The following is a 9,731-nucleotide window of genomic DNA, read 5'->3' on the forward strand; positions in this document are numbered from 1 at the left end:
TGTGTCTCAATTCCATTTGACTCACCTATTATCATTTAAGGGGCAGCTCTCCCTAGTTATAAGAGGAGTACTAGAGACGGTGGGGGTTGTGGCCGAAAGTGGAGACATGGCGCGCTCAATGGGATTATGATCTCTGTCTGTAGTAGTTCCAACCACTATATCCGTCACCCCAGACCACAATTAAACATCTGGTAAAATATAGTCAATGCGACTCATGTTAGCTGTTCTATTGTATGTATTTGCCCCTATCCCGGGAGACTTAGTACGTCCTTTTACTGCCCAAAGCCCATATTCAAGTGTTAATGCATGAAGCCGCAACGCTGGGCATGTCCATTTTTTAATGGGTGGCAAATCAAGCAGGAGAACATGCCATAACTCACCGAGCTTGCTGCTGTCAGTTATGTCCTCTGCGTCTAGGGGTTCAAAGGTGATATTGAAGTCACCTGCATTTATTAATGGAGCTATGGACTCCCTCCCCTCTAGACAGTCTTCTAGTATTTGAATGGTAGATAAATTACAGCCTTCTTGGCGCCTCGGGCATAAACATTGAAAAGATCTAGTCCTGCACCATTCCTGCTCGAAGTTACCATTGATAGTCTGGGTATGTTCCTGGCACTCTACACTTGTGCATTTTGGGAGTGATAGCTAATAGTCGATAAGAGGCCCAGCTATTTTGCGTGCCAGTCAAGCAACAGTGGCAAGTGATGAGTCAGACCTCATTAAAGTGACACTTTGATTAATGGTTTGTGGCTGTGGTAAGGTAGAGGGTCTATATTTTAATTGAATGTCAGTGGGAGTAGATAAACAAGATCTTCCCTCTAGAATTTTTGAATTTTGAATTTAAAAACATTTATTGAGCGCTCTTATACCAAGCGGTTCCATGGCGCTTTGGAGATTACGACCAGCAAACAGCAGCAGGAGAGAACATACTAGGTGGCAAAAGCACTAGAAAAAAGAAAAGTTTTCAAGTTTTTCCGGAACTCTAAATAAGAGGATGAAGTTCGGAGCGCCAGGGGGAGGGAGTTCCAGAACACAGGTGCCAGGGCCGCGAATTTCGCCCCGCTAGCTTTCTTTTTCCTAGAACGGGGTATGGCCAGGAGTGCCATGTGAGTAGAGCGGAGTTCTCTGCCCGGTAAATAGGGCCTGACAGCTGAGCAAATAAACTCAGGAGCAGTGCCCATCCTGGCCTGGAAGGTGAGGCAGCCTGGTTTGAATAAGGACCGTTCTCTCACGGGCAGCCAGTGCAGTGCCTTCAGCAATGGGGTGGCTCGATGGAATTTGGGCAGTCCATGAATCAGGCGGGCAGCTGATTCTGCACTAGCTGCAAGCGGTGTATGGCGTAGGCCGGCGGGCCGTTGTAGATTATGTTACCATAATCAGGGCGCGAGAGCACCATAGCCATTACAATAACCTTTAGCGCCGGAAGGGAGAAAAAACTGGATATTTTCCTGATTATCCTGAGAGAGAAGAAGCAGGAGGATACCACCGAACTGACTTGGGAGTGCACAGAAAGTTGAGAGTTAAGCAGAATCCCAAGGGTTTTGACTTTAGGGACCGGGAGTGGGGGGCACCAAGTGAGGAGGGCCAAAAAGATGGGGACCATGGACTGCAACCACCTCCAGTCAAGACCAGCTCAGTCTTGTCTGGATTAAGCTTGAGGTGGTTGCAGTTCATCCAGTCCTGAATGAATAACATAACAGTTTGAACATTCTGAGCGGACGAGGGCGAGTGGGAAAGATTGAAGATTTGCTGGAGGTCATCGGCGTAATTGAACACCGTGACCTCCAGCTGCTGTAACATAAAAATGAGGGGGTAGATGTATAAATTAAACAGAAGGGGGGAAAGTGAAGAACCCTGAGGAACGCCACACTCCACCTTATGGGAGGCGGCAGTGAAGCCAGCAAGGTGGACCGCCTGAGCCCTGCCGCACAGGAAGGACTCAAGCCATGAGAGAGCTAAGCCCTCTATGCCCGCCGCCTTGACACGGGTGAGGAGGATGGAATGGTCCACCGTGTCAAAGGCGGCGGACAGGTCCAGGAGGATAAGGGCCTGCGGGAGATTGGTGTCAATGCACTCGCGAAGTTCATCCATTACCGAAATCACTACCTTCTCCGTGGAGTGTAGAGGTCGAAAGCCCGCCTGGCGGGGAGAGAGACAGTGATTTGCCTCCACATGGGTACTCAGGGTGCTGGTGACGTGGGTTTCCAAAACCTTTCCCAAGTAGGGCAGCAGGGAAATGGGACGATAATTGGAAGGGGATGAGGGATCGGTGCCAGGTTTTTTTAAGATTGGAATAACAACCGCTGCTTTGTGAAAGTTGGGGACGACTCCATTGCTGAGCGAGTCGTTAAGGAGTGTGAGGGGAGGGGTAGGGCAAGCCAGGAAAATTTCTCTGAGGACGTGGGCGGGGCCGAAATCCAGGGGGGAGCCCGACTTTACCCGTTGAAGCAACGGAGGAAGTGAGTCCATGGTCAACAGAGGAATACTGGTCAGTTTAGAAGCGGTGGGTGGGGGAGAGGGGTTAACGAATGTTGGTGAAGGGAGGGGTATGTTGATTTTTATCTTTGCAACCTTCTCAATGAAGAATTCATTGAGCGAGTTGCATAAATGATGGGAAGGGGGGATCGTTGCCGTGGCTCTGTTGGATGAGGCTAATTCGTGGACAGTGGCGAAAATTTCTTTGGACTGGGACTCTGCCGCTAATATCCTGTTGGAGTAAAAATCAGTCTTGGCCTCGAGAATGCCTTTTTTATAGGCCTGGAGGGCAGAAAGATATGCAGTTTTCAGTACAGGGCAGTAAGCTCTCCTCCAAGCTCGCTCAGCTCTCCGTGCAGCTAGCTTTTTCGCCTTGAGGTCTGAGTTAAACCATCTATTAGCTGCATGGGCCCTTTTAACCGTAATCCGTCTCAGGGGGGCGAATGGCCTATGTTCCCATCCTTAAAATGTAACTCAATGCAGTCCGTTTGAGAGGAGTGGTCGAAGAATCTTTTAGCCCATGAAATATCCTCTCTGATAATTGATCTGCACCACCTCACTTTGCGAATCCAGTGTATGGATTTTATTAATCAGGGAGCCTTTGCCTTCATGTTTTATATACGGTGGAATTTTGGGCACGTTTGTCATATATATACTCCACCCCGGGCTTTGGACCTGCTGTTGGCTGTAGTACAAGGGTTGTCTGCTAACAGCTTGGGTTCTAGTCACAAAGCAATGTACAAAGTTCCCCAAGGTGGAGTGGTGGAAAACTAGAGTATGTCGAGTGAAGCGTGAAAAGAGAGGGAGAGAAAAGCCATAGAAGGGGAATACCCTTGTTGGAACTAAAACCCTCACACACCTAGCAAGCTAGATGTCATGCTTCATCATATGGGTTCTGCTCCTCGTCAGACTGGCGCTGCAATGTCTGACGGGCACAGTGAAGGGGCTCTTTATCGGAGATCTTTTGTTCCGGCCATATGGTGCATGCGGGTGTGCGGGAAGAAAAAGGGTATAGTCGTGAGAGAAGTGGTGAAGATTAAAAAAGGTGGGTCAGTCCACAATGAAATTTATTAGCGTGGCTGGCGCCCATGGTTAAAATGGTGGGAGGGGAGATATATGCTACGGGTAGTATTTAAGCTGCATACCTACAACCCCCTGGACAGGTCAACATGTTTCTTGCCCGGATGGCAATTCGTCAGGACCTTAGTGAGACGTACTACATAGTGAAAAAATGGGTGTTCATACAACCTTATGCCTTGAGGTCGTATAAAGGCAGGCAAAGAGGTCCTGCTGAGTTGGGGTGACCTAAAGGAAATACATAACAGAGAAAGCATCGGTGTGGTTCTGTTTATGTTACAAGGTCACACAAACAAAACATTCAAAGACATACTCGTGGGTGAAAAGGAGCACAGAAAGGTGTAATGTGGCAAGACCAGCAAACCGCAACCCCCTCAATGGAGACGAGGAGCGCGACCAGGGGAAGGAGTGTCTGATCGTTAATCTTTCCGAAAGGTCACTCACCCTAATCGAAACCAAGGTCCTTGAGAAGGGCTTTGGATTTGTACCAACGCCTATCCCCGACAGCTTCACGAAGATGTGTGAATTGAAACAACTTTTCGGGAAGATACGCTTACGAGCTTTCTTCCATGACAAACCCACCGTTGAAAGTACCGATACAGGTCTACGTAAACCATCCACTTTCACTCCCACTGACAACATGGTCCCCCCCTGGAGTCCTAGCCTTTGAAAAGGTGCCCTTCCGTCCCACCTCTCCCCTCACTCATGACCAGTTTACTTTTGCCTATTATTTTTAGAGTTTTTGATGGTGTATAAGTATGAACATAAATATAGGGATATAAATTGCTAAAAACAACAATAGAATAAATACTGTCAGTATTGTGGCAGAAAAGGATTAAATATTATAAATGTCGGGGGGAGGAGCCAAGATGGCGACCTGAACGGACGCTCGATTCCCGGCTCCGCTGGCAAGTGCGCTTTGCACCCACATCCTGCTCGCTTATCCGAGATGTAACAGCCGCGGATGGTAGCCACGATCACGCTGATGCACTGGGTGTTTTCCCGGTGTCCCTGCCTGCTGTAATCCCGTAGATAGCGCCGTGTTGGGTGCCGGGCTCCATGGCCGCGCTCTGAGACCGGCGCTGCCCCTGGCTATCGCGGACCCTCGAGTCGGCTGCCGCCTGTTGTGATCCTGTGACCGCGATCGTCCCTGCCTAGTGGAGCCGGTGCCGAGGACTTGGGAAGGAGTTTACCAGCGACGCGCAGCGGCCCCGCCTCGGTGGGTCGAAGTGTTGGTGAGCGGTGATTGTTCCGGTCCCCGCTCCCTTGGTTGGCGCTGCAACTGGTCCGAGGCGGCCATTGAGAGGGGCGCCCTACGACTAGTCCGCCCGGCCCCTGAGACTAGCCCAGTGTTCCCTGAGTCCACGGAGGCTTCTATCCGATGTGACGTCCCCCCCTTTCGCGCTGGATATCCGGGATGGCGGCGGCCTCCTACACAGCGCCGAGGGCTGGCCCGCCTGATGGCAGTCCCTCACCACCAGACGGTGACCTGAGGGCGCCATTACAACGCCCGCCGAACACGAAGGGGCAGCCCAAGGCTCAGGGAGAGCTGACATGCCGGGATATTGTGGATGCACTCGCTGACCTCAGGAGGGAAATGCGGACACTTTCTGAGCGGTTTGGAGACCGGACAGACGGAGTGGTACAACGGCCGAAACGGGACTGCTCGGCTGACCCCTGGCACGGTGCGGAGTCGACCTTCTCAGCTGCTGTGCGCAAGGTGCATACTGTGGAGCCGGCTGCTACCGGTGAGGTGACGACTGTTTCCCGGAGCTGCGATTCCGGCGCGAGATGGCTGGGGGTCTTGAACGGAGATACAAAGTTGCAGTTCTCCACGGATTCTGCAACAATGTTTCCAGGACTGTTGCTGAGCTCCCGGCCTCCACGGTTGCTACGTTCCCCTGCGGTGGCTGCCTCCCGAGTGTTCTTTCTCCAGTTTGGGCTACAATCTCGATTTTGGTGCTCGGAGTTCCCTTCTCCAATTGCTTGCTATTTGCCAGCCGCTGCTGGACGTCCATTTTGCCTCTTCTTCCTTCCTCCTCCTCGGCAGCGGCCATTTTGTCTTCAGGTACATTGTAGAACTGGCTTCCCTCGATTGCCGAGTCTGAAGAGACGCTTACGCTCTGGCCAGGGCTGATTGCAGTCAATTGTGACCGGGACTGGGAGGTTTACATGGACTCGGAACTGAAAATTGTGACTCTGCGCTGCAACGTGCGACTTATTAGGCTCCGCCCCATTTAATATTGTGTCATGATAATAACTGCTTATTGGAATTCCTGGGGCGGCGGTGAATTGTACCGGGGATTGTTCGGTAATGTTGGTGATTGGGCTTTACTAAATGTGTTAGATATAGTGTCGGGTGGTGACGGGCTGGGACTGATTCGGTACCCCCTGCCTGCTTCCTTAGAGTCGCTCTTCCTCTCCTGCATGCCGCTGGTTGTATATTTCGCAAGGTGCTAAGATTGAAAGTGACTGGGAATCCGGGATATCGGTAATTGGGTGTGCTCCTCCTCGCCATTCCCCCCCCCCCCCCCCTTCCTATTTGGGAGTGGTAGATGGGCTTGTTCTTTTCTCCCTCCCAGTAGTCAACTGTGACATTTCCTTCTTCTCAACTTTTCTTCCATCCTTTGGCGTTTCTTGCTGACTCCTTCTCTCTTTTCTGACTTTTCTTCTTGCTAAATTTCGGGTTTATAGGGCGACAGGCACTCTGCTAGAGGGGGGGTAGGCCATAGCCTCTGCATGTGTGTAGGGTGGGGGGTTATATTTCCTTTTTGTTAGTTTCTATGGGACCGGTTTTCTTCTTCTACGACTTTCTCCTTTTGCCCATGGTAGGGAGTGCTGGGTGTTGGGTGGCTGTGGTGATGTTACTGGGTTACAGATGCTACTTTGTAACGTGGATATTGTATTACCATCCTGCCTGGCGGGGACGTGCTTGCTGCTGCGCGAATTGCTTGCTGTAATTGCTACTGTCGTGTCCCCCCTACATGGACCTTGTTCTCCTTTCTTATTTTGCTTGTACGGATTACTACGGCCTCTGTGACAGTTGCATAACAAAAACTTTAAAATTTAACCTTAATTCATCCTGCGCCATGGTGCTGCGTTCTTCTCCAGCTTTCTTCCCCTTATTGTTAATGGTTCTGATGCAGTACTGGGTCGCCGTAATATATGCTCTGGTGCTCGATTGAGTGTTCGAGGCCGGCCGGATGGTTGTAGGCCCGTATTTGTTACTTTTCCATGTGCACAATAAAGGTTTTCAAAAAATTTAAAAAAAAAAAAAAAATATTATAAATGTCCATGTCCAAGTCCAAAGTCCAAAGTCCAACTTCACTGACCGGGTTGAGAGAAAAATAAATACCAGTAATAAAAGTATGGTAAACTCACGATAGTAGTGTCCTGTACCACAGAGCCAAGGGAAATGGCCATGCCCTGCCTCTTCCTGGCAATGACAGGCAAGGACGGGCAGCAGGGCTTTCCTGTCGAAGATATGCACCTCTGGGCGCAGGAAGGAGCGTCAAGACCAGCAAAGTCTCCTGGGGGCTGTGGTTTCCATGCCCCAGGTCAGCTTTAGCGGGTCCCGCGCAGCGGGTCTTTTGTGCTGAAGATATGCGCCTCCGGGCTCAGGAAAGAACATCAAGACCAGAAAAGGCTCTTGGGAGCTGTGGTTTCCATGCCCCACGTCAATTTCAGGCATCCTGTGCAGAGGGGGCTTCCTGCAGAAGATATGCGCCTCTGGGCGCAGGAAGGAGCGTCAAGATCAGCAAAGGTGCCTGGGGGTTGTGGTTTCTGTGCCCCAGGTAAGTTTCAGCGCACCCCCACACGTGAATCATTTTCTTTATATAATATGTGATGTGTGATAGAAAGCTCTCTGATATCCTACACCAGGATGAATAGCAATATAAAAGACATTAAACAAATATAAGAGAGGGCTATGAAAACTTAAGGGACACCGCGGTCGTCTAGTAGTGAGAGCATCTGTGGGGTAGGAGATCATGGGGGAGGGGGGGGGGGTTGGAGTGCCAACACGATTGTTGCACTAGGCCTGAAGCCAGTCGCGTCTTCAGTGGTAATACTATCATTGCAAAATCCAGGTTGCCAAATGTCAAATGTGCAATAGCATCCAAAACAGAAATGTAAATACTTATATGTGCTCCCAAATACTACAGTGGAGAAAAATGAAACAAAGTGAAGCAAAGTCATTTGCCTTGGATCACACATTGTTTCTGCTGTGGAAGCCATAAATTGAAGCAAGTATTCTCGATAACACATTCTGCAGGATCTCCTTGTCTCACCACTTTTACGCAAATGAACTATGATGTGTGCCCTCTTGAATTTCATGGGCTTAATTAGAACAATGTGGTTGAATAAAACTAAGTTTACAAAATGCACGCACAACACGCTAAATCAACCTAAAACTATATAAGATATCTTTTAGGCAACCATATAAGCAAGTCAACTACAATTCAGCATAAAAGAGTAGCAGTAAATGAATACTGGGACATGGATACAACAGAGCAAATCTCGGCACATTAACAATTTATCTGTTGTTTCCAGGATACAAAGTTACATTTGAGTAAGCCTGGGCTTTCTATATGTTACTGTATCAATGACATCTCCCGGCCTCACAAACTAAAGTATTTCAGGTGAATCCCTTTCCAAAGGACACAATTAAACAACGTAACAAAACAATGAGGCTAAAGTTGTGATGTTGCTTTTTCTCAGTGTACATGTATTCAGTGGGAATAATTTGTGGAATTGTGTATAACTTAAAAGTTTGCAGGATTGCCTGTTGCGTCACTATGAACCGATGCATCCTCAGAATATTACGCATACGATGATGAGTGGAAGGAAAAAATCGTGATGTTATTTGCCCAACTTGAACGCGAACTCAAGTCACCAAATTCAAATTCCAGATCAAAAAATCCGGTGAATTCCAATTGTCAAGGTATTCCAGTAGATAAATCTTAACCAAACCTAAAAATAATCTGACTTTTGTTCTTCCGAAAGTATTATCTAAACTTAATTACATGATTTCCTTGTGAGTAAAATTGCTCAGCGGAATAAAACTTGTGTGAAACATGCATGTTGCAGGTTTGAAACCCGGATAGACTAACTCAGTGGTTGCAAACGAGCATCCCTCTGCACTACACACAAATGCAAAATGTTGTGTTATGACATTGCAGGAGTGTAGAAGGAAGGCCACGTGAAAGCTGGTGATTTAATAACATTGGCATTCACTGGGAAAGCCAGTAAACCGGAGCTCATCTGTTTTTCTCTAGATGTAGTATTTTTAATATTTTATACATCCGTGGAGCATGCAGGTGCCATCAGGACAAAACAGGAGCCCGCACAGCATTTGCATCAAACCCAGGGACTGCTTCTGCGCTGCTAATGGCTCCCGCCAAGCCAGGCGGCTGAAAAGGGCCGGTGTGTGCGCCTGCACATGTGTGTCAAGTGGGCTTCTAGTGCTGGAGAAAAGCCTGCCTCTTCAGAGTTAATAAAAAAAAAGAGGCTTTCAGCGGTCTGCGAGCTGGCTGAATGCAAAGGTGGGCTATTATTTCACAATACAGAAGGCCTGTAAATGGAGCGAATGGAGCCTTTTGAAGCGGCTGCGATGCAAGCCAGTGCTTTCACGGCCACTTCACTCAGATGCTCTTCCTACTAAAGCAGGTTAACTTTATGAAAGGCCTCTCAGGGCTTCTGTGGGATTAACTAAGCCGCACACATGCACCTTGTGTAATGTTTAAAGAAGGCAACAGCCTTAAAAACTAAAGGTTAAGATTTTTTTTGTTAAAATGTTTTTATTTTGAGAAATGCATAAACAAAGAAAAAACACAGAAAAAGAATAAGCTAATATAAAGTGAATCATATTGGCACACTACAAGGTAAATAATAGTGTGGCATGTAATTTCACAGTAGAACAGAGTTACTGTGTGTGAGATGTGGGCTCTCGGTGGTCTTAGCAAAAGTTAGGTGGGAGATTTCAGGCTTACTGTAAGTAATAATGAGATGGAAACCAGTATGGATGGCACGAGCTGGGTGGATAAAATAAGCAGAGTTAGCCAGACATATACTAGTAAGTGGGCAAATTAGATGCCCAAGTGTGCAAAAGAGAGAGAGATAGCAGAGAGTGAGAGAGAGAGAGAAAGAAAGGTCAGGAGTAAGAAGAGGAGTGGAGGCGA

The sequence above is a fragment of the Lissotriton vulgaris genome, chromosome 2_1 (genome assembly GCF_964263255.1).
Source record: "Lissotriton vulgaris chromosome 2_1, aLisVul1.2, whole genome shotgun sequence".
NCBI lineage: Eukaryota > Metazoa > Chordata > Amphibia > Caudata > Salamandridae > Lissotriton > Lissotriton vulgaris.